General features: G+C 52.5%; 1 long non-coding RNA gene across 2 annotated transcripts; it reads left to right on the top strand.

The window, feature by feature from the left end:
* The first annotated feature begins 6,859 nt into the window (after positions 1-6,859).
* On the top strand, positions 6,860-21,012 carry LOC102551791 (uncharacterized). 2 transcript variants are annotated; one of them, XR_015645110.1, is made up of 4 exons: positions 6,860-7,092; positions 17,216-17,676; positions 18,686-19,988; positions 20,377-21,012. It is a non-coding gene; the product is annotated as an uncharacterized LOC102551791 (long non-coding RNA). The 2 variants fall into 2 exon arrangements; XR_015645109.1 differs by lacking the exons at positions 6,860-7,092; positions 17,216-17,676 and having other exon boundaries at positions 17,722-19,988.
* The last annotated feature ends 1,194 nt before the right edge of the window (positions 21,013-22,206 follow it).

Below are 22,206 nucleotides of genomic sequence, written 5' to 3'. Positions count from 1 at the left end.
AACACCCCATGGGGTCTCTGGGCCCCTGGGGGCTCCCTGCCACTGACCTGGTCAGCACTGGGCCACGGCACTAGACCACGAGTCATTGGTAGAGTCCCGTAGCCCACCCCCTCAAGCTTCCTGGAAGCCGCAATTCATTGAGCACCCAGAGGTCACTGGCAGACAGAAGGGCAGGGACCAGGAGGAGACAAACCTTTAAGCTCAGGCGGGGATGGGAGGGGAGGTGGGGGGATGTCGCTTCCCTCCTTCCCAGGCTACCCAGACTCCTGGGCATTTGTCCTGAGGGAAGAATGTTCTGGGTGGCAACAGCACAGGGTCTGCTTTGGGGTACACCACATCTCTAATGCTTCTCTCTCCCTACCCTCAGTGTGAAGAGACTAGCCTCTGCGGTCCTCCCCGTCTGCTTCCGAGGGAGGCCTATGCCCTTCTCCTCGGCCTCTAACCAGTTGTACTGCACAGGCCTTCAGCCTCTTTGAGCCTGTTCATGGCATCACACAGTAGGATCACAGTCCTGACTCTGTTGGCCTTAGAGCCTGAGCTGATGTTCAGGTGAAATGTTAGCCAGGTCCCACCCGTGCCCGGGAGGCCCTCCAGATGGGCATTGGAGCCTTGAAAGATCCCAGAGTCTCATTCATTTGCTTGAGACAGGGTCTCATGTAGCCTAGGTTGGCTTAGAACAAACTGCATAGCTGAGGATGACCCTGAATTTCTGAACTCCCTGCTTTTACCTTCCAGCACTGGGGTCACGGGTGTGCATTACCACAGTGAGTTTCTGTGTTGGGGGAGCAAAGGCCTAGCTTTGTATGTTCCTGGCAAGCTCCCTACCAACTGAGCCACAGCCTCAGATTTGAGAGGTCAGACAGTCTCACAGTTATAGCCCGGGTCTCCTATGTGCCTGAGCCCATGTACACCATAAGGCAGGACAGGTACTGGCCAGGGTGTCATGGACCTACCCCAGTGGTGTCTGGCCCTGAATTTGGTGGCCTCAGAGTCTTCTCACCTAGAAGCTTCTGGATTGTCTTCTAACAGACCAAACAGCTGATGTCATTTGGAGCACACATCCGGCAGGGGCCAGCCTGGCCCCCATGCAGTGCCCCGAGTTAGCCTACGGGGCCAAGGCAGAAAGAGCCCCAGGTGCTGCCTCCAGGCCCAGAGCTGGCAGATTGGCTCAAGCCCTGAAGCATCGGTGCCCTCTGCCACTTCCTCCTGCCTGGCCCTCCTCTGCACCTGCCTGTGCTCCTCAGACCTCAGAGAATATTTAACCACCTGTTAAATGATTGATCCCGCCTAGGCCCCAGAGCTCAGGGCATCTCACGGGCCTCCTCGAGAATTAACTAGAGCCATAAATCAAAGCGACATGTGAGAATTTTCAGCTGCCTCAGACAGCAGGCAGCCGTGTGCCCAGATGGGAAAATGGCATTTAGAAGGGAGACGCATGTACCAGCCTGGCCCAGCACCGGCCAGACTAACCTAGAAAGAGAAGGGGAGGTTGGCCAAGGACGCTGGACTTTGAAGAGTTCTGTTGGTGGTGTCGGGAGGGGGACCGGCATGTAGGAGGTGTGGGAGGAGGGGGGACTGGCAGGTAGGAGGTGTCGGAGGAGGGGAGCTTCTGTCTGAGGCAGTCAGCATCCTAGGTCTTCTATAGCTGGCAAAGACTACAGAACAGTCTGGGGGACACAGTCTGCATCAGTGGCAAAATGCAGTCCTAGGCTCTGGGCATCAGGAGGCAGGATGGGGGAGCCCAGGACTGGACATGTGTGGCTGAACCCGGGAGCCAGATCATGACTTGGGCTGGGCACTGTGAGAAGAGGAGCCCAGTGAGGCCACATTCAGATTCTGGGTGATGGGGGGTTCAGAGGGGGAGCAGATGAAGTGGCCAGGCCTCGCAGGCAGCCAGGAACTGGACCCAGTGCCCCTACCTGGTCACCCAGACCTAAGAACGAGATGGCCCAGCTGCTCTGACTGCTGACTCTCTGCACGCCACGGCGTTCCTGCTTGGCTTCGGTAATCCCTCCAGGCACCTGAGGGTCTGAGGGTCTGGTCGCCTAACCACAGTGCTAGGCTCACCTCACAGCCTCTCTGAACCTCCCTAGGCTCCTGACCATGTTCTGCTGGCTGTGAGGCCAGGACAGAGTGACCACAGAGGGCCATGAGCCAGGGACCCAGGCAGCCACACTTAGCTCATCTCCTACAAGGTAGTCTGGCATTGCTTTGAGAAAAAAGTTAACCTGGGAGGTACAGTGCCAGCCACTCAACCACCCAAGGCCAAACAAGAAATGGACTTTTCTAACAGAGGAAGATGCTTTCCTGCCTAACCTGCCAAGGGTGTATCCCCAAACCTTGAAAAGGTGAGAGGAAGGGAGTTAGAGAGGTGGCTCAGTGGTTAAGGGGGACCAGCTGCTCTTCCAGAGGTCCTGAGTTCAATTCCCAGCAACCACATGGTGGCTCACAACCATCTGTAATGGGATCTGATGCCCTCTTCTGGTGTGTCTGAAGACAGCGACAGTGTGCTTACATATAATCTTTAAAAAGAAGAAAAGTGAACTTGAATCTGTCTCGAAGGTGGTTTTGTGTGTGTGCCTGTGTTTTTTGTTGTTGTTGTTTGCTAAGGTAGGGTTTCTCTGTGTAGCCCTGTCTTGGAACTTGAACTGTAGACCAGGTTGGCCTTGAACTCATATATCTACCGCTTCTGCCTCCTGAGTGCCAGGATTAGAGGTGACACTTTTAATCTCCTACAACCCACTAAAACGTTTGTTCCCAGAAAGACCTGCGGTATTCCCGGGAGCTGACACCTAGGGTGGTTGGCCTTCCCTCTTCATTTCTTTCCTGTGCCTTCCAAATAAGTTAACCAGTCAAGAGAAGTCTGTGTGAGGCTGAGCCGGTGAGGAACAGCCTGGCCTCCTTGCATTCGGGACCAAAGAGGCCATCTGACTGTGTGCTACTTGCTTGCCCAGCTAAGGTCATGGGGCAGCCCTTTTGCAAAAAGAAATCACCTTGGTGGGTTACTACTAATCCCAAAGATGGGAGGAGAGAGACCACCAACCCAAGTCATCATGACCAAAGCCATTAAAGCAAGCTTCTAAAAAAACTCACGTACACGGACCGTGGTCCTCGTCAGGCAGGGTTTGAGAGGTCAGCACTGGATATGAGGAAGACAAGGTTTTTATAACTCAGGGGGTTTCCAAATGGGGGATTTGGCAGGCAAAGTAGTCAGGGTTACAGGAGCAGAACATAAGCACTAACAAGTTAGTCCCTCCTGAGACGCAGACAAGGTGGTCTTGAAACAGGTGGGCATAACAAGGCAGTCAGGGGTGGTCCCATGACCTTTAGGAACAAAAGGGTAGGGCTGCTACATGGTTACAAACAACTTTCTGAAGACCTGACGCCATTCCTGGAGCAGGCACTGCAGGAACCAACGCAGCCGGATCCTTGAGAAGCAGATTTAATCATAAACAGGAATGGGCCTATTTCGTCCTTACTATAAGACGGCTTTTAGCTCAAGATGGAGGCAGGCTGGCTCGTCATTACCCTCACTTTGTTGTTCTGGTATTTGTTCGTGTAACACTGAGGCTGTTCTTTCCCAACTGCTGATGCTGTGGGACCTGAGAGACACCGGGGGAGGGGGGAGGACTCTACTCACAGAGCAGAAGACTGAGGTCTCCAAGACCTGGCAGGGACCCAAGGAGTGTCCCATGGGTGGGTAAGGGGCACAGGCAGGCAGGATATAGGGCCATCAGGGATCCCAGGACGAGTGGAGGGGACCCCACCAGGAGCAGATAAATGGCCAGATGGCAGAGGAAGGCACCGGCTGCAGGCTCCGCTGGGAAAATTAATTAAGCCCTCAATTAGCACAGTCCTGCCCCTGTCGGCTATGAAGGGCACTCAGGGTCCTGGCTGCCCTGCCCAAGCCAGGAGTTAATAACTTTCCCTGTAATGTACTCACCAGAGAATCAACCAGAAGCACCTGCTGTCCTCCACCTACCTGCCGGGGTTCTAGCCTCCCACCCACCCCCACTCTCACCCCTCCACCCTCCACCCGCCACCCCCCCGCCCCCCGACAGCTGGGCCCCGGGATGAGACAAAGAACCAGAAGCCAAGCAGGTCAGGACGAGGGGCCTAGAGAGTCACTGACGGGTGGACAGCCTGCAGTGCCAGGGGTAGCAGAGCCCTGGGAGAGGACGGGAGAGCATCTCATGGGGAGCCACTCAGAGAAGCAGCACAGAGGTCAGGCTCAGACTCACCCATCACTGCTCCATGGGAGAGAGTGTGAGTGGCTGACCCCAGAGCACACAGGACCATGAACAGCGGATTGGGCTGGAACCCTGCAAAGAACACTGACCCCAGCATATCGTGTGCTAGAACTCTTAACATCTCTAGCCTGGCCTGCTCAAGGCAAGGTTTCCATCTCCACAGTGAATAAGGAAAACGGAGGCCCAGAGCCACCTAGGACAGTGAACGGGGGCTCTCTTGACACCCTGCCCAGGGGTACTAGGCCATTTCTTAGCCCCAGCTTTTGCACCAGTCTGCACCAGGATCTTTCCTAGCGGCAGAGCCACAGACAGCCCCTGACGTCTGCACTTTTCACCTCCTGCCCCCACTCAGGACCCCTAGCCCTTCCTTCAGCACCAAGAAGGCCAGGCTCTGGGCAAGGGCCCTGTTGCCAAAGCAGGGAGAAGCCCAGGATGCCTGTTCAGGACAGACAAGGTCCCACTGGACCTGGTAAGTCTGTCTGTCCACAGGTCTTCAGTTCACCCCACCCTCTAATGGTACTGGGCTCAGAAGTGCACAGAGTGTGAGAGAGAGGTCAGACATGTTTTTTTTCAAAATATCTGTTCATACCAGAACCAAAAATAGAATTTTCTTGTTTAATCACGTTTCCTCCTGGCTTTGGAAAGCGGCCTGGGCCTCTCTCTAACCTCCTGCCTCTGTGTATGTGTGCTAGGGTTCTAGATGGGTTTAGACAATGCACCCACCATGCCTGGCTCTAGACTGAGAAGACAAAGGGTCCTGGCCCCTCCCATCTCCAGCCCCACCCAACAGGTCACATTGCCATCCTGATGTTCACCACTGGGCTTGCTCAGCCCAGTCTGCTTTGGAGAGGTGTGCGGGTGAAATTACAGACTCCTGGAACTCAACTCTTCCGACTCATTAGTGGGTGCTTTGGGTTGGGGCCGAGAATCACCCTGGAATGGGAATCCCTGTGTGAGTCTCTGTGGACATTTCTAGATGTGTGTGTGTGTGTGTGTGTGTGTGCGCGCGTGTGTGTGCGCGCGCGCGCGCTTGCTTGCACTGCATACCTGCAATGCCAGTGAAGGCCAGAAGAGGGCGTTGGATCCCCTGGAACTGGAGTCACAAGTGGTTGTGAGCTGCCCTGGGTATGGTGATTCACGCTTGTGCCACTTGGAAAGTGGAGGCAGGAGGATCAGAAGTTCAGGGTCCTCTGGCTATACAGCAAGTTCAAGGCCAGCCAGAGCTACCAGTGACCCTGACCAAAACAAAAACAAAAAACGAAAAATATTTGAATCCTGTCCTGGTGTGGGGTTCACTGGTCCAAACCCACACACATAGGACTGAAGTGGAAACTTGGGGTTCTTCGGAAAGGCAGTTGTGTTGGATGGTGTTTTGCTGGGGCAAATGAGTGAACATTTCATGAGTGCAGACACGGGTGTGAAAGGAACGGTTCCCTGAAGCAGACACAGGGGAGAGGATGTTCTGCTAAAGCAAGCACGTGAAAGGACATGTGATAAAGGATTCTTTGCTAACGACACACATGTATTGGTCTGCCTTACATTGCATAGTTGAGCTCCATTTGTTGGGACACCATAGAGAGAAACACACCAAAAACCTTCTGGTGGTGTGCTGCGGTTGTTGCTTCCTGGGATTCGGGCTGATTGGCAGTGACGTCAGCTGAGACAGACACAGGAAAGGAGTACAAGGACGCAGCAGTGACTGGCTGAGCTCAGCTGGGCTCGCTTGCATAGCTAAACAAGTCTTCCCTGATGTTCACTTCACTGAGAGAGGCACAGCCAAGAACTTCTGCTGGCCTCCCGCCTGGCCCCTCCTGCTGACTCATGCTGTGCGAGGCTGCAGCCTGGCTGTCCCGAAGCCTGGCTGTCCCGCTAGGTAGTGCCACCGATGCTGATTCGAGCTGCTTTCCAGACCTGTGAACTGAACTGCTGATTTCCAGACGACGCAGATGGGAGTTGCTCCAAAGAGCCTTTGTAAACAGGTCCACCCTGACCCCCTGTCCTTTCTGTTCCATTATCTCTAGTGGGTGGTGGGCTAGAAGGGAGGTTAAAACATTTAAGAACCATCATTAAAAATAGGCTTTGAAAAAATTTAAAGTTACACAGACCCAGAGAAGATTGCCAGAACTCCCCCTCCCCTCTGCCTCCCTGGGAGGAGGGAAGCACTGTGCCTTGGCCCATCCTGCACAGAGGTAAACTGAAGACACTGGGGACTCTAGCTCTTGAGTCTTGCCCCAGGTCATTTTCTGAGCCTTCCTTGACTGGGACACACACACACACACACACACACACAGAGAGAGAGAGAGAGAGAGAGAGAGAGAGAGAGAGAGAGAGAGAGAGAGAGAGAGGGGAGAGGTAAAGAAGAGAGGAGGGGAGAGGAGAGGACAAGGAGAGGAGAGCACTTCCGGTGCTACTCCAGGGTTCAGCAGTTTCTTTCGACCAGGTCAAGCCAGTAGCAGGGCTGCCAGGCAGGGAGAGCAATGCCTGCCACTCGGTCATCCTTCATGGACCGTGGCAGCTTGCGCAGACCAGTACTGCTTCCTCCTACATCACCATTAGCACACAGTGAACCAGAAGGGTGGGTCAAAGAGCAGGTTCCACAGCAGACAAGTGCTCACACCCCAAACAAAGGAAGGTGCCTGCTTGAAGCGGGCTTGGGAGTGGCAGGGTAGGATCCAGTTATCACATCACTGTGACCTCTGAACCTAAGTGTGGCTGATCAGGGAAAGGCCCACGCTCCAGCCCTGTGGAGAGACGGCTCCCAGAAAGGAAAAGCGTACCATGGGCCCCCAGGCTGGCACCAGGGACCTGGCACCATGTGCCCACGCATGGGCTTTCCTGAGAGGTGAGTCTTCCCAGGGCTGTGAAGGACAGGAGAGAGGCTGTGAGTCTCTGTCGCAGGCCTCCTCCGTTCCGTGTGACGATTCCTTGTGTCTCCTATGACTCGTGTGCCCAGTGGTTTTGCTTACTATTGTGACATAGCAAGTGTTCCCTTTGATTATTTGTAGTGAACGAATGAATAGGTGAGTGATTCAGAGCCTGGCTTCCCCTAACTCTGAGTATGGGGTGGTCAGACACCCCCATAAACAGAGCAGGAAGCCTGAGGCTTTAGAGCCTGGGTGTGGAGGATCTGCAGAAGTGCTGGTTGAAGGACCCCCTGCTGGCTTCCGAGGGATGGACAGGCTTAGGGAGCAAACCTGCCTGGGTAGAGTGTCATCCAGATCCCGGGCTGGCTAGGGCTGGCAGGAGGCAGGCCTGGTGGGAGAGAGTGCCTAGTCCCACAAGCCTGCTACCCAGCCTGGGGTCCTCCACAGCCTGGGGCCCCTTTCTTCTGGGCTTCTCTAATCTCTGAGTCTGGTTGTCCACAGTGATTTGTGGCCCTGACAAGGTGAATTGTGGGTAAAGCGGCTGTCCAAATTGGGAACAAATTGGAACAGCAGCTCCAGCCGGCTGCCATCCATCACGGAGAACGGCTGCATCGGCGGTGCGGCCAACGGTTGCTCGCCTGTCCCAGAGGCAAAGAAAACAGCCCTCCTTTCACTTACAACGGGGTAGCCCTGGGGTGGCCGGGGGTAGGGGGGAGGCAAGGGAGAGGCTGAGCTTCCTCAGTCTTGGCATTTACTGGTCTGTCTTCCCTGCTGACTTCACTGTACATCCAGGCACCTCCTGAAATCCTGTGGCATGGCACTGGCCACCCGAATACCTAGAATTCTTTGTAACCATCATCCTCATCATCATGCTACTTGGCAGCTTAGGCTGTCCTCACTCTGGGTCTTCCTGCCTTAGCCCTGATACTGGGATTCTATATGTGAGTCATCGTGTTGATGTCTCACATGAAGATGTTCTCACGTTTATGAAATATTTAGGATGAAGTTTGTCTAAACTCCTGATTTTGTGCCACTTCTATAATCCCAACCCTGAGGAGGGAGAGAGACACAGGGGGATTGCTCAAAGTCCAAGGGCAACCTGGGCTCCAGAGACAGATAATAAAAACAAAGGAGTAGGCTGGAGAAAGAACCCACTGGGTGGAGTGTACAAGCCACAAGAGAGTTAGAACCTGGGGCTGGAGAGATGGCTCAGTGGTTAAGAGCACCGACTGCTCTTCCTGAGGTCCTGAGTTCAAATCCCAGCAACCACATGGTGGCTCACAACCATCTGTAATGAGATCTGATGCCCTCTTCTGGTGCATCTGAAGGCAGCTACAGTGTACTCATATACAATAAAATAAAATCTTAAAAAAATAAATTTATAAAAAAAAAAAAGAACCTGAGGTGAGATCCCCAACACCCACACAAAAGAGGTCTGGTACAAGTGCGTGTAACCCCAGTGCTGAGGGAAGGCAGGCCAGGCGGTTCAGTGGTAGCGCACATCTTTATTCACAGCACTTAGGGGGCAGAGGCAGGCGGATCTCTGAGTTCAAGGCTAGCCTGGTCTACAGAGACAGAGCCAAGTTCCAGGACAGCCAGAGCTACACGGAGAAAACCCCTGTAACAAAACAGAAGGATCCCTGGGTTTACTGGCCAGCGGGTCTAGCCAATCGGTACACAAGGCTGCACACACAAAGTTCAGTGTTAGAAATCTCCAATACAAAATGCTGGACGGTGGACAGTCACGAAAGCAGGAGTCCCTGGTGACATAGGAGAATCCATTACCAAATAAATATTGCATGTGACACAAACCTTAGCTCCCGAGAGTGACTCCTCAGTGGCTCCCAACGCTGAGGCCAAAGAGCCACCAGCAAGCACAGTGGTAGTGGCCACGGTCTTTCTGTCACTCAGCCCCGGAACTGCAGAGCACCAAGGCTGGGCGCGTGGGGGAGGGGGCGGCCCAGAGTCAGTACTTGGATGTTTGGCTACCCAGTAAGCCCTAGATGTGGAGCCTCAGGGAAGCAGGGCAGAAAGACAGGGAAAGGAGGTGAGAGACAGCTAGGTGTGTAAAGTGTGTGCGGTGCAAGCAGAGAGGACTGCATTTGACCTCTGAACCAGGTGAGAAGCCAGCCGCTCGGCTAGCAGGGCTGGAGGGTACTCGCAGGGTATCGTGGTTCCTCTTCTGTGCTCCAGAGGCACATGCACTCACACAGTGTGCGCACAGTCAGACCGGGCAGAGTCTGGAGAGGGGTGGGGGTGGGGTGCATTTTAAAAGACTAGGGAAATTAGGGGCATGGAGAGGAAATTTCGCCCCACACCCAGGAGCCTTGTCTGAGAATCAACAATTCCAGCACACACACTCGCAGGCCCTGCCCTGCGATATCTCTTTGGTGCTGGCCACCTTTGAGATGTCACTCCACGTGCCACCAACACCCACCGTGAGACAAGGTCACTGCAAAGACGGTGGCTGCTGTGCGCTGCTCTGAGAAGCCGCCTATGCTCTTGGGTGCTCTCGCTTGCGCTCTCTCTCTCTCTCTCTCTCTCTCTCTCTCTCTCTCTCTCTCTCTCTCTCATTCTCTCCCAGTTTTTTTTGTTTTTGAGAGAGGGTTTCTCTGTGTAGCCCTGGCTGTCCTGGAACCCACTCTGTAACCCAGGCTGGCCTCGAACTCAGAGATCCACCTGCTTCTGCCTCCCAGGTGCTAGGACTAAAAGGTGTGAACTACCACCATCAGGTTTTAAGCAACTCTCTTTACTCTCATACTTAAATATGATTTAATGAACTCCAAAACTGGGCTGGAGAGATGGCTCAGCAGTTAAGAGCACCGACTGCTCTTCCAGAGGCCCTGAGTTCAAATCCCAGCAACCACATGGTGGCTCACAACCATCTGTAAAGGGATCTGGTGTCCTCCTGGTGTGTTTGAAGACGGCTACAGTGTGCTCATGTATAATAAGTAAATCTTTTAAAAAAATAAACTCCAAATCTGCTTCACACTGGCTGATTCTCAAATCCTTTGGTGTAGTAAACTCAGTCTGCTTTGGGCTACCACTGTAGTTCAGCAGGTAGAGAGAGGAGCTTGTTGCCAAACCTGAGGACCTAAGTTCGAACCCAGGTGGCGGAAGGAGAGAACTGAGTGTCCTCTGATTTCCACATACACAGTAAATGAAGGTTCTTAAGGGTTCTTAAAGATTAAGAAAATTCCTCGGGCTGGGGGGTCTCTGTTCTGGCTGTAGTCGACCTCAGGGTTCGTGTGTGTGTGTGTGTGTGTGTGTGTGTGTGTGTGTGTGTGCGCACGCGCGCGCATGCGTGCAATGAGTTAGAAAAAAAAGGCTAAAAAAAAAAAATCACCTCCCAAAGATGCATTCACTATGTAAACCCAGACCCCATAAGCATAACCTACAGACAAGGATCTTAAAAGGCAAGCTAGTACTGGTTTTCTCAAATCTCCCCTAAATGCTGTCAGACACCCTGGTAAGAGCTCTGGCTGCCCAGAGAGGCTGACATGGGTCTGGAGAGCGAGAGACATCCCTGCAAGCAAGGAATGCTGCCGGTTGGCAGTTAGCAGCTGAGAAGATGAGGGAAGATGGCCCTCTGACGGGTGTGAAGGCGCTCCACCAGCAAACACCCGGACGGGGCTTCTGGCCTCCTGAGTCGTGACTTTTTCTGGTGTTTGGAAATGCCAAGTTGGTTATAATTTACCACAGCACCAGGAAAGCAATGGAGGCACGAGTGCTGTGCAGTGCGGAGAGGATGGTCGGTGCCCTGAGAACACTGTGTGCCTCTAGAGGTAGTCAGCGCTTTTCCCATCAGACCAATCCTGTCACTCGCAACTCAGTGTCCAACTGACATCCTCACCTGACTCAGGCCATGGTGTAACTAGCACAGTGCTGAGCACCTGCAGTCCCAGCACTAGAGAAGGGGAGGCAGGAGGACCTCGCAGTTTGGGATCAAGCTGAATGCGGGCCAGCCTGGGTTTACGGTTGATAGTTAATGGGTTGGCTGTTTTGCTTTTTCATGTCATAATCCTTTTTTTCTCCTCTTGTTATTTGCTGATTTCCTATTTGTATGCCATGAAATACCCTGTCCATCTTCCGTTCTTGTCTTTATTTGGGGTTTGGTTTGGTTTTAGGCAGGGTTGCTGGTCCTCAGACTCAGTATGTAGCTGGGGATGGCCTGGAACTCCTGACCCTCCTGTCTCAGCTTCTCAGACATGGAAGACACAGGAGTAAGCAACCGGGGCTTATCAGGTGCTACAGATGAGAGCCAGAGTCTCAAGCATGCTAGGCAAGGGTTCTACCAACTAGGCCCGGTCAGCAGTCTGGGCTAACCTTGTCAACGTGATGGGATTTAATCATCTGGAAGGCTCATCCGTGCACACGTGTTGAAGGTGGCGTAGAGTTTGCCTGAGGCTGGGAGACCCAGCCTGACAGTGAGCTATTCTCCCTGTGGACTGGGCTGGGAAGTCAGCTGTCTAACGGCCTTTGTCTCTGTCTGCCTCCTAATCACCACCCCACCATGAAAGTGCCGTATGCTGAAGCCACAGTGAAGACAAACCCCTCATGGCTCCAGTCACCTGGCAGTTAGCACTATTGTCACAGCAATAAGGAAAGTGGAGGAGACACAGAGACAGCTCAGTGGTTAAGAGCATTTGCTGCTCTTGCAGAAGATGGGGTTTGGTTCCCAAGACTTGTATTGGGTGGTTCACAGCTATCCATTAACTCCAGACCCAGGGGATCAGACACCCTCTTCTGGCCTCTGTGGCCACCCATAAGTGTCAGACACACAGAGATATAAAGGAAAAAGGGTCCAGTGTGGTGGTGCAGGTCTTTAATCCCAGCACTCAAGAGGCAGAGGCAGGAGGATCCCTGAGTTCAAGGCCAGCCTGGTCTACACAGTGTGTTCCAAGGACAGCCATGGCAATATGGGGAGGAGGAGGATGGGGAGGGAGGGGGACGGGGGACAGGAAGAGGAGGGGAAAGAGGAGAATAAATCTTTGAAAGAAAAACAGAAAAATCAGATCTCTGACCCCATAATCCAGCTTTCTGTGTGAAGAAAATGACCCGGGTTTACATAGTGAGGAAAGAGAGGAACAGTGGGCATGTGACAAGAGGTGCACTCATAAATCACAGCACAGCCAGGCTGAGGGCACTGTCCAGCCTGGGGGCACCATCCAGGCTGGGGGCACCGTCGTGGTTGCAAGCCACGTACGTTCCCATGCCCATCATAAAATAGTGAGTGAAAGCCAGCCATGAAGGCAGTATGCATGCACACGATACGCATATATTCATGGGTTCAGGTGAACGGGATCACCAAGCATTGTGAGCATGAAGGCAACCCTCTGCCTCCTTTCCCCAAGCAGGCAGCCCCTCCCTCTGCGGTGGCAGCCCCTCCCTCTTCGGTGGCAGCCCCTCCCTCTGCGGTGGCAGCCCCTCCCTCTACGGTGGCAGCCCCTCCCTCTGCGGTGGTAGCCACTCAGTGTTATTCCCCTGTGTGCTTTTAAATATTTACTACCTCTGGATGCACCCATAAGCAGGGCCTAACACTACGGTGCATTTTTACGTCTTAATAAACAGGAGGCAGCTTGGTGGGACCCACTCCCTCTCAGCCAACACCGGGTGTGAGCATTTAATCTATCTTGATAACTTGCATCGTGAGTTCATTAATTTTAACTGCTGTCAAGAATTCCATTTCCGAGAGTGGGCCCCGTTTTATTTCCTCTCCCTCTGGCTGGTAAAAGCTGAGGTTATTGACAAGGCTGTTGGCTCTGACGTGCTGGGTCCTGCGGCTTTCCTTGTGTACACAAGTGAGGCTGTCTCTGGGGATCTGAAGCCCGGCACCCAGCAGCCAAGGTTCCCTCTTCCGGGACACTGCTTTGTGCTTCTAGGTCGGCACTAAGGGGAGTGTAGCTGTCTCATTTGCTTCCCCAGAGGGCTTGGCTCTCGAGCTTTCCCGGCTGCTAGGAGGACACAGTGTCTCCAGATGAGGCTCTGGAGGCCATTATCCTTCCCTGTCCTGTGACCGTGCAGTGCCCTGCACTCTGTCAGACGCCACCACTAGATACTCAGAACCTGGACCTCACCTCTGATCCAAGTCAGGGTGTCTGTTGGACAAAATGAAGCCTCCTGCCTGTAATTCCCAGGGTGTGGATCTTGCTCTTCAGAACAGAGGGCAGCCTAAGACATTAAGGGCAGTGTAAGGAGAGCTGGCAGTGAGACAACTCTGAGGTAAGGGTGTAAGACTGCAGACTGCAGCACAGGCAAGCACCTCCAGGGGGCCCAGTAGGCTCCCGGGACTTGGGGGAGGAGGCTGGCTGACCACTCTGAGGTGTGAGCCCAAGGTTGCAGGGCACCCTGGTCCTGACTCAGATGCAGGTCTGGGAGATGCTCCTCTCTGATTTTTGAGAGGGCAGCATTCACTGGTCTGTGGGCTCCTAGCAGGTTCCTGTCCCCTGAGGTCTGATGCCTCCCTGTCTCAAAATGGGATGCAGGAGGCTTAAAATGAGAAAGCCTGTTCCAGAACATGTGGCTTATGGGAAAGCTGTGGCCAAATCAATGATAAAAACCCTTGAGCAAACACGGCTACTTTTAATATTTTTTTAAATGTTCTGATTTGGATTGCAAAAGAAATTAAATTAAGAACTGAGACTCCAGGTCAGAGCCCGGCTGCTCTCACTGGTTTTTAATCTCCCATTAAATGATATTTCTTCTGATAGCTTTAGTCAGCTTGTTCAATGTAATGACCCAGGACATGCAGCCTGCTGACCCTCACTCCTTCTCTGTAGTCAAGGAGAGGGTACCACAGGCAGCCAAGTTAACATGCCTCTTAGCATGACAGTGGGTAGATGGGCCACAGTAACAGAAGCTGAGGAGCAGGCATAGCAGAATTGTGTAAGCATTGCTTAATCCCAAATTAGAGGTGAGCCACCTGAAACTCAAGAAAGTAAGAATTTTTCTTTTTTTTTTTTTTTTTTTTTTTGCTTTTTTTCGGAGCTGGGGACCGAACCCAGGGCCTTGCGCTTCCTAGGCAAGCGCTCTACCACTGAGCTAAATCCCCAACCCCAAAGTAAGAATTTTTCTAAGCCACAGAAGCCAGTGTAAAACCCAGGTGTCTTAGTCAGGGTTCCTGTTCCTGCACAAACATCATGACCAAGAAGCAAGTTGGGGAGGAAAGGGTTTACTCAGCTCACACTTCCACATGGCTATTCATCACCAAAGGAAGTCAGGACTGGAACTCAAGCAGGTCAGGAAGCAGGAGCTGATGCAGAGGCCAAGGAGGGTGCTGCTTCCTGGCTTGCTTCCCCTGACTTGCTTATAGAACCCAGGACCACTAGTCCAGGGATGGCTCCACCCACAATGGGCCAGATCCTCCCACTCTTGATCACTAATTGAGGAAATGCCTTACAGCTGGGTCTCATGGAGGCATTTCCTCAAGGGAGGCTCTTTTCTCTGTGATGACTCCAGCTTGTGTCAAGTTGACATACACGCCCAGTCAGGACACCAGGTGTGAGGACATCCAGCCATAGGTGTGGGATGAACCCACTGCTCTAGTGTGGTCCCCAAATCTCCACTGGCTTTCAGGGTATCGCTGGGGACAGAGAGCTCAGTCTGGGAGAAAGGCTGGCTCTCCATCTCTGAGATCTTGTTTGATGAGAGTCACAGTTCTCACACCTGGGCCCTTCCTGCCTGTGATGGCAGACAAAGACACAAACAGCAATGCTGAAAAGGTCAGATCTGAGCTACAAAGGAAGTTCAGTACACATTTTGTGAGAACAAGGCTGGGTGGCTGGGTGGCTGGGTAACAGTGCTGAAGTCTTCATGGAGGATGTGGTGGTTTGAATAAGAATGGCTCACCTATTGATCGCTTAGTCATCAGGAGTGGCACTACTTGAGAAGGATTAGGAGGCATGACCTTAACAGAGGAAATGCGTCACTGGGGATAGACTTTGAGGTTTCAAGAGCCCAATCCAGGCCTAGTCTCTCTCTCTCTCTCTCTCTCTCTCTCTCTCTCTCTCTCTCTCTCTCTTTTCTTTTTTTTTCGGAGCTGGGGACCGAACCCAGGGCCTTGCATTTGCTAGGCAAGCGCTCTACCACTGAGCTAAATCCCCAACCCCAAGGCCTAGTGTCTCTTTCAGCTGCCTGTGGATCCGGATACAGAACTCTCAGCTTCTCTAGCATCATGTCTGCCTGCACCCTGCCATGCTTCCTGCCATGATGATAGTGGACTGAACCACTGAACTGTAAGCCAGCCCCAGTTAAATTCTCTCTTTTATAAGAGCTGCTGTGGTCGTAGTGTCTCTTCTCAGCAAGAGAAATTGCCTGTTTCATCGGCAGACATAATACTGTCCGGAACAAGGACATACTGTGTGAAATAGTCGACTGATAGTTCTGCCAAGAGAGGGTAAACTGTCCTTCATAATCCTGCTTTACAAAGGTCTGTCAGGGGAACCTGGGCCAAAAAGCTGATGTCAGATGCTCCAACGTTATAAGACATTAGGGGTTGTCCACGTGGTCTGCTGTCTCTACAACTGTTTAAGTTTGAGAAGCTATGTTGGGTGCTTCCTACATACTCAGGTAATGTTTAAGTCATTCCCAGATTTCTGACGGGGTTGAAGACTGGTTATAGTCTCATAGTCAAACTCATGCTATTTAACATCAAGAGAGAAGTTATAGGGTGGAAGACATGTTTTTCAGGTGTGCTACAGGCTAAAATCCAAACATAGCCCAGGAATGAGGGTAGAGGACTTTGTCTCACTGACAAATATGACGGACTGGATGTCATTTGTGTATCACACTGAGTAATTTACATAAATGTTATAGTTTTGTTCAATTCATGTCTGGAGAAGAGGGTTTTTTTTTCCCACTTTTTTTTCTTTTCTTTTTTTCGGAGCTGGGGACCGAACCCAGGGCCTTGTGCTTGCTAGTCCATTTTTTTATTGGAGAGAAAAGGTGAGGTGTAGGGTGGTTCTAATGCTAAGGCTCTCCTCCCTAATTTGTTCTTGATCCATCAGTAAAGATGCTAGAGGCCAGTGAGCTGTGCAGAATAGACTAAACTTCTGAGTCCCTGAAGGCAAGCTAGCAGACGAGAGAGAGAGAGAGAGAGAGAGAGAGAGAGAGAGAGAGAGAGAGAGAGAGAGAGAGAGAGAGAGATGGGCAGAGCAACCATAGGCAGCTTCTCCAGCTGGGAGGCTGGAGTTTGCTTCATCTGTGGATCCAATATTCTGTGTGTCAGGGCTGGTAGCGTTGTTCGTTCCCAGAGCTTAGAGCAGGGCAGCAAAAGCTACACACACAGCAGAGAATACTAAGACGGAGATGGGAACCTCAAGAGGAAGCCAGCCTTGGCTGAGGTAGAAGATCTAATGATGAGGGAGGGTAGAGCTATTGAGAAAGATGACTTTCAAGGTGTGTGTCTTCTGAGTGATGACTTGCAAGGTGTGTGCCCTCTGAGTTGTAGAGGCCGTGCCTCCACCAGACCTGTGTGCACCGTCACACACACCAGACCTGTGTGCACACACACCTAGTTGTACTTCCTTAGCCCCCCCCACCATAGGCCTTGTGAGGTGTGGGCATCACGAATAGCATGCAGACATGTGCATATACACCCATGCCAATGTTCTCACTATGCACACCAACCTGGGAGTTCATGAACCGTCATCCTGGAGAAAGTTCCCAAGGATCCTGTGGTCCTACACAGAGCAAGAAGGACTATCCTTTTTCTTTACTTAGAGAGGCTGAGTCTTGGAGGAGGGGTGATTTCTGTGAAGGAAAATTACGAGGATGAGGGGTGATGAAGTGGACAGGTGAGAGTTCTGTGGAAAGTCAGTTGTGTTGGATGGAGTTTTGTTGGGACAAACACATGAAGGGACGTTTCATTAAAGTGGACACAGGTGTGAAAGGCCAAGGCAGACTTGTGAAGGGATGTTTTTGCTGAAGCAGACACAGGAGAGGGGATGCTGTGCTAAAGCAAACTTGTGAAAGGACACATAATGAAGCATTCTTTGCTAACAGCACGCATGCATTGGTCCACCTTATGTTGCACCGTTGAGCTGCATTTGTTGGGACTCCATAGAGAGAAATGTACCAAAAACCTTCTGGTGGCTGCTGCAGGTTCTTGCTGCTTCTGTGGATTCAGGCTGAGTGGCAGAGTGACGTCAGCTGAGACAGATGCGCGTGCAGAGGCAAGACACGTGGAGGAGACCTGACGTTCAGAGAGAATATAAAAGGATTCGACGGACAGCGATGGGGGCTGAGCCAGGCTTGCTGGTCGTGTGGGTCTTAGGCCTTAGTTGAACTTCGCTTTCCTGAGAGAGGCACAGCCGAGAGCTTCTGGCATTCCTCCTGATCCCTCCTGCTGAATGGAGCCGCTGAGGCTGAGGCCTGGCTGTCTCTGCTAGGGAGTGCCACTGCTGCTGACTCCCGTTGGCAATCCTGACTCTATCAAACTGGACTGCTGGTGCATCTGTGAGGTGTTTGCAAGTAGATGGAGCTCCTGCCGCTCACCTGTGAACTGAACTGCCGATTTCCATACAACGCAGACGGGAGTTGCTCCAAAGAACCTTTCTAAACAGGTACACACACACACACACACACACACACACACACACACACACACACACACCGTGTGTCCTCCCCATCCTTTCTTTCCCACTACCTCTGGTGGGTGGTGGGCTACAGGGAGGTTAAAAAGTATTTAAAAAACCATCATTAGAAGTAGGTTTTTTAAAAATTAAAGCTCAGGGTTCAGCTTGCACTTATTAGTCAGCTCTCAGTACCCTAGAGCTGGAGACAGGAGACTGCCCTGAGGGGGCTAAATAGGCAGCTCCGAGGGTTCACTGTAGTAGTTGGAACACCCCGCCCCCTTCTTCTTTCAGGCTTCACTCAGGGCCCTCATGCTACAGTCACATGCTTCTCTCTTGAGATAGGGGGAATTCATGGACATGCGTGTAAGGCGTGTGTGCTCTTACACATGTGTAAGACATGGGGTGCCCTCTAACTTATTGCCTTGAGGCAGGCTCTCTGTCTGGACTGGAATCTCATCATATAGGCTCTACTAGCCGTGCAGTGAGTTCTTGGGGCTCCCCGGGCCTCATGTCTTCAATACCAGAGTTATAGGCACAGCCATGCATACAGAGCAAGTGTCTTACCCCCTGGGTCATCTCCCCAGGCCCCTGTCTGGTGGTCCATTGTCCCTTAGTTGCGTCTGACATATCACCCTGTCCACTGGGACTGGTCTCAGCTCCAAGCACCAGCTCTGTTCCCTCTCAGAGGGCCAGGGGATAAGGGAATTTCCCCTATTGAGGTTTTGCGTCACCTTTAAGCCTTGGGGAGTGGGGAGGCCAATATTCTGCTCACTGGTTCTTGGAGACTTGAATTAGCGGGACATTGGCTGGGACTGGGACATGGCTCCACGGCATCCGTTTGCACTGAGCTGTGACCACATCCATCCATCCATCCATTTGCCACCACGAGTTTCTGTGACCACACCATGCTCACTGATGGTCTTCCAACTCACCCCTGGGGAGATGGGAGCCTTCAGCCTGTGGATCCTGAGCAAACCCTGCTTCCTTTCTGCTCCAGGAAACAAACCGGAGAGCCACAAAAGGCTGGGCCCCAAGGAAGGGGCAGAGTCCCTAGGCTACCCCTACTCTAGTGTCACCCCGTGTAACCCTGCTCTGCCTGGCTGCTGATGCTCCCTCCCAGGTCAACCCAACATCCCCACCTTCAAGATGACTGAGAGAACAGCTTCTTCTTGAAACCTCTGGACACAGAGCATGTCCACCTCATGCATCTGTACAGCTTCTGTGTCCGAGCCTCCTGCAGAAAGACAGAGAAGGATCCGTGTCCTAGACTAAACTGAGATTTATTTTTGGAGTCTCAGGGCCAAGGTCTCCCTTTAGTGGCCAGCAGACATGGGCGGCAGTCACAGCCTACCTTCTGAAGCCCATCAAAGTGGTTGGAAGCTGGGCTAGCTCCCAGCAGGGATGCCAGTGTCTCAGCCTTGATGGGGAGAAAGGCATGAGGCTGTAGAGCCAGGGGACACAGTCTAAAGCCTTGTGGGGGCTTGGGATGCGGCTCAGTTGGGAGTGCTTGCCTAGAAGCACAGCGCCCTGGTTTGCGTCCCAGCACTGTGTGAAGCAGGCACAGTGGTACACGCCTGTCCTCCCAGCGCTCAGGAGGGAAACAGGAACTTCAGAAGAGCAGTAGCATCCTTTCCCCGGGGCCATAAATAGAACCGGGTATGGTGGTGCATGCCTTTAATTCCAACCAAAGTAGGTAGATCTCAGAGTTGGAGGCCAGTCGGGGCTGTGTCTCGATACCTCGTCTCAAAATAATACCTCGTCTCAAAGTGGTGTGAGAACTGCCCATGGGGTGGCCAAATGCAAGAAGCCTCAGAATTCAAGATAAATTCGGTACTGAGTGGGGGTGGGGCTCTGAGTTCCAAGTAGAGAATCCAGGGGCCACACTCTACACCCAGCCCTGCGCTCACTGCTCCCAAGGGGACTTGGAAGCTTAGATGCCCATGTGTACAGAATCTGTATGGAGGAAACGGTGTGTGTGTGTGGGGGGGGGTCACTGAACTAAGAGCCTCTCTAGGAGCAAGGGACCATGGCAGCTATGTTGGAGAGAGCTGGGCAACGCGCTGAGGAGCCTGGGTGCTACAGACCACTGCAGCCCGTGTCCCAGTGAGCTCACCACAGACCCCAGCCCAGGCCTACCTCAGGAGACTGTGAGAGTTATAGTCTGCAAGACAGCAAGCCGACCAGCCCCACGCCTACCTCCACTAATCCACCATCAGCTCAGTCACACCAGGTCACATGCTGCGTGCAATGCTTAGAAACTCCCAGCTAAGCAAGCGCCTGACTTCCAGCTGGGAAAGCAGGTAAGGCTATATCTCTGTGTGAGTGAGCATGTGCATGTGCATGTGTGTGTGTGTGCGCGCATGTGCATGCACGAGTGTGTACATATGAGTATGTGCATGTGTGTGTGCAAGTATGTGCATGAGTATGTATGCATGTGTGAGTGTGCACACAAGTATGTGCATGTGTGTGCATGTGTGTGTGCAAGCATGTGCATTTGAGTGTGTGGTATGTATGCATGCATGCATTGTGTGTGTACGCAAGTGAGTGTGTGTGTATGTGTGTGTGTGTAAGTGAGTATGTGCATATGAGTGTATGTGCATGTGTGTGTGTGCATGTAAAGGCCAGAGGACAGTCATAGATGTCTGGCATACAAAAGTCACATTTAAAATTGATATCTTTATTTGTGAGTTTGTGTACACAAGCTCCTATGTGTGCGGATGCGGATGCCGGGGCAAGCCAGAAGAGATCGGTGAATCTCCCAGAGCTGGAGTTCCAGATGACGTTCGCCCAGTAGCTCTGCAAAGGCCACAAGCATCGTTGCCCACTGAGCATCTTTTCAGTCCTCTATCAACTTCTGAAAACATCATTTTATGGACACAAGTGTATGTGCACCGAACGAGTTCAAGGCCTGCAGAGGCCAGAAGAGGAGGCTGTCAGATCCCCTGAAACTACAGTATAGATAGTTGAGTTGTGAATTACCTTGTGGGTGCTGAGAAACAAACCCAGGTCCTCTGGAAGAACAGCAAGTGCACTAAACAACTTCGTATTCCACACACACCCTTTTAAGATGGGGTCCTGCCCCACCCCACCCCATCCCACCCCGCTGGCCTGCAGCTCACTAGATAGCCTAGGCTGACTGGCTAGCAAGTCTGTCTCTGTTACCTGGGGGCATGCTCGCCCATGTGTGCGTGCGTGTTTAATGTCAGACCTGGGATTATGACGCTGCCTGGATTCTCTTTCTGTGGAGACTTCATGCTTGTTGCACACGTGTCTCCCAGCCTGGAAATCTGTGTTGGCCGAGAGAATAAATAGTATGAGAACAGCCATCATTCTCCAGCGTTGGCCACCATCAAGGGTCGGAAGACAATGCAGCTAAATGCAACAGAGAAAACCACAGAATGGGGGGGGAGTGGGGAGAAAGTCCTCCCAGGGAGATCTGACCAAGCTTGAGCAAAGCCCAGATGCTTTCTGCCTCTGGGCAGGAGTGCACTTGGCATGGTCCGGGGTTCACCATGAGAGGCTGAAGGAGGAACGGGGAGTGAGGGCTGGGAGGCAAGGACCTGCCCATGCTCACACAGCTTGAGTGAGGGGGAGCTGAGGGGACAGACAGGGTCTGACTGGGGTCTGACTGGGGTCTTCACGGGAGCAAATGGTCAGGTGAGAGATTGGTGCTGGCTAGGAGGCCGCTGGACTCACACAGTGGGTACTGGCAGTTGGGGGGGAAGGGTAGTGATGGGGGTGTGGGTATATTTAGAATGTAGAGCTGGCATACTTTGCTGACAGTCTCTCTTTGCAAAGTGTCTGTTTTTACATAACAAACCACCCCCAGTCCTCGGTGGCTTAAAATGACCACAGTTCTGCACAAGAATCTGCAGGCATCAAGGGGCTCCCTGGAAGCAGCTTCCCTTCTAGGACTGGATGCCCACATGCTGGCGGGCATGCGCAGATGGTGGTTAGCCGGCACTGGACCTGCAAACCTGGGCCTCTCTTCACCGGATCTCTGAAGGTGTCCTTGAGAATTTCATGCCACAGTAGATGACATCCAACAAGTATCCAGGAAACCAGGGGTGGCAGCAAGGCTTCCTGTGACTTGCTTTGAAAGTCTGGGACATGGGTTCCACCGCTGCCTTTGATCCAGAGAATCACCAAAGTGTGATGGGTTGGGCAGAGACTTCGTCCCACAATTCGAAGGAAGACTTGCCCGGGTGTAAGGGAAGAAGCTAATGGGCAGCTGAAGAACTCTCACCCAGTGATGTCACCCGCAGTGATGTCATCACTGGACCCTCCACAGACAGACACACAACTTGGGCCAAGCCCATCTCCCTCACTAGGAAGGAACCCACCTACCCGCCCACTCTCCAGTCACTAATAGCTTTGTGTTAGAAGACAGCTGTCGGGGCTGGGGATTTAGCTCAGTGGTAGAGCGCTTATCTAGGAAGCGCAAGGCCCTGGGTTCGGTCCCCAGCTCCGGAAAAGAACCAAAAAAAAAAAAAAAAAAAAAAAGACAGCTGTCTGTCC

The sequence above is a fragment of the Rattus norvegicus genome, chromosome 20 (assembly GCF_021556685.1).
Source record: "Rattus norvegicus strain SHRSP/BbbUtx chromosome 20, alternate assembly SHRSP_T2T, whole genome shotgun sequence".
Classification (NCBI taxonomy): Eukaryota; Metazoa; Chordata; class Mammalia; order Rodentia; family Muridae; genus Rattus; species Rattus norvegicus.
This window is presented reverse-complemented; position numbering and strand designations above follow the sequence as displayed.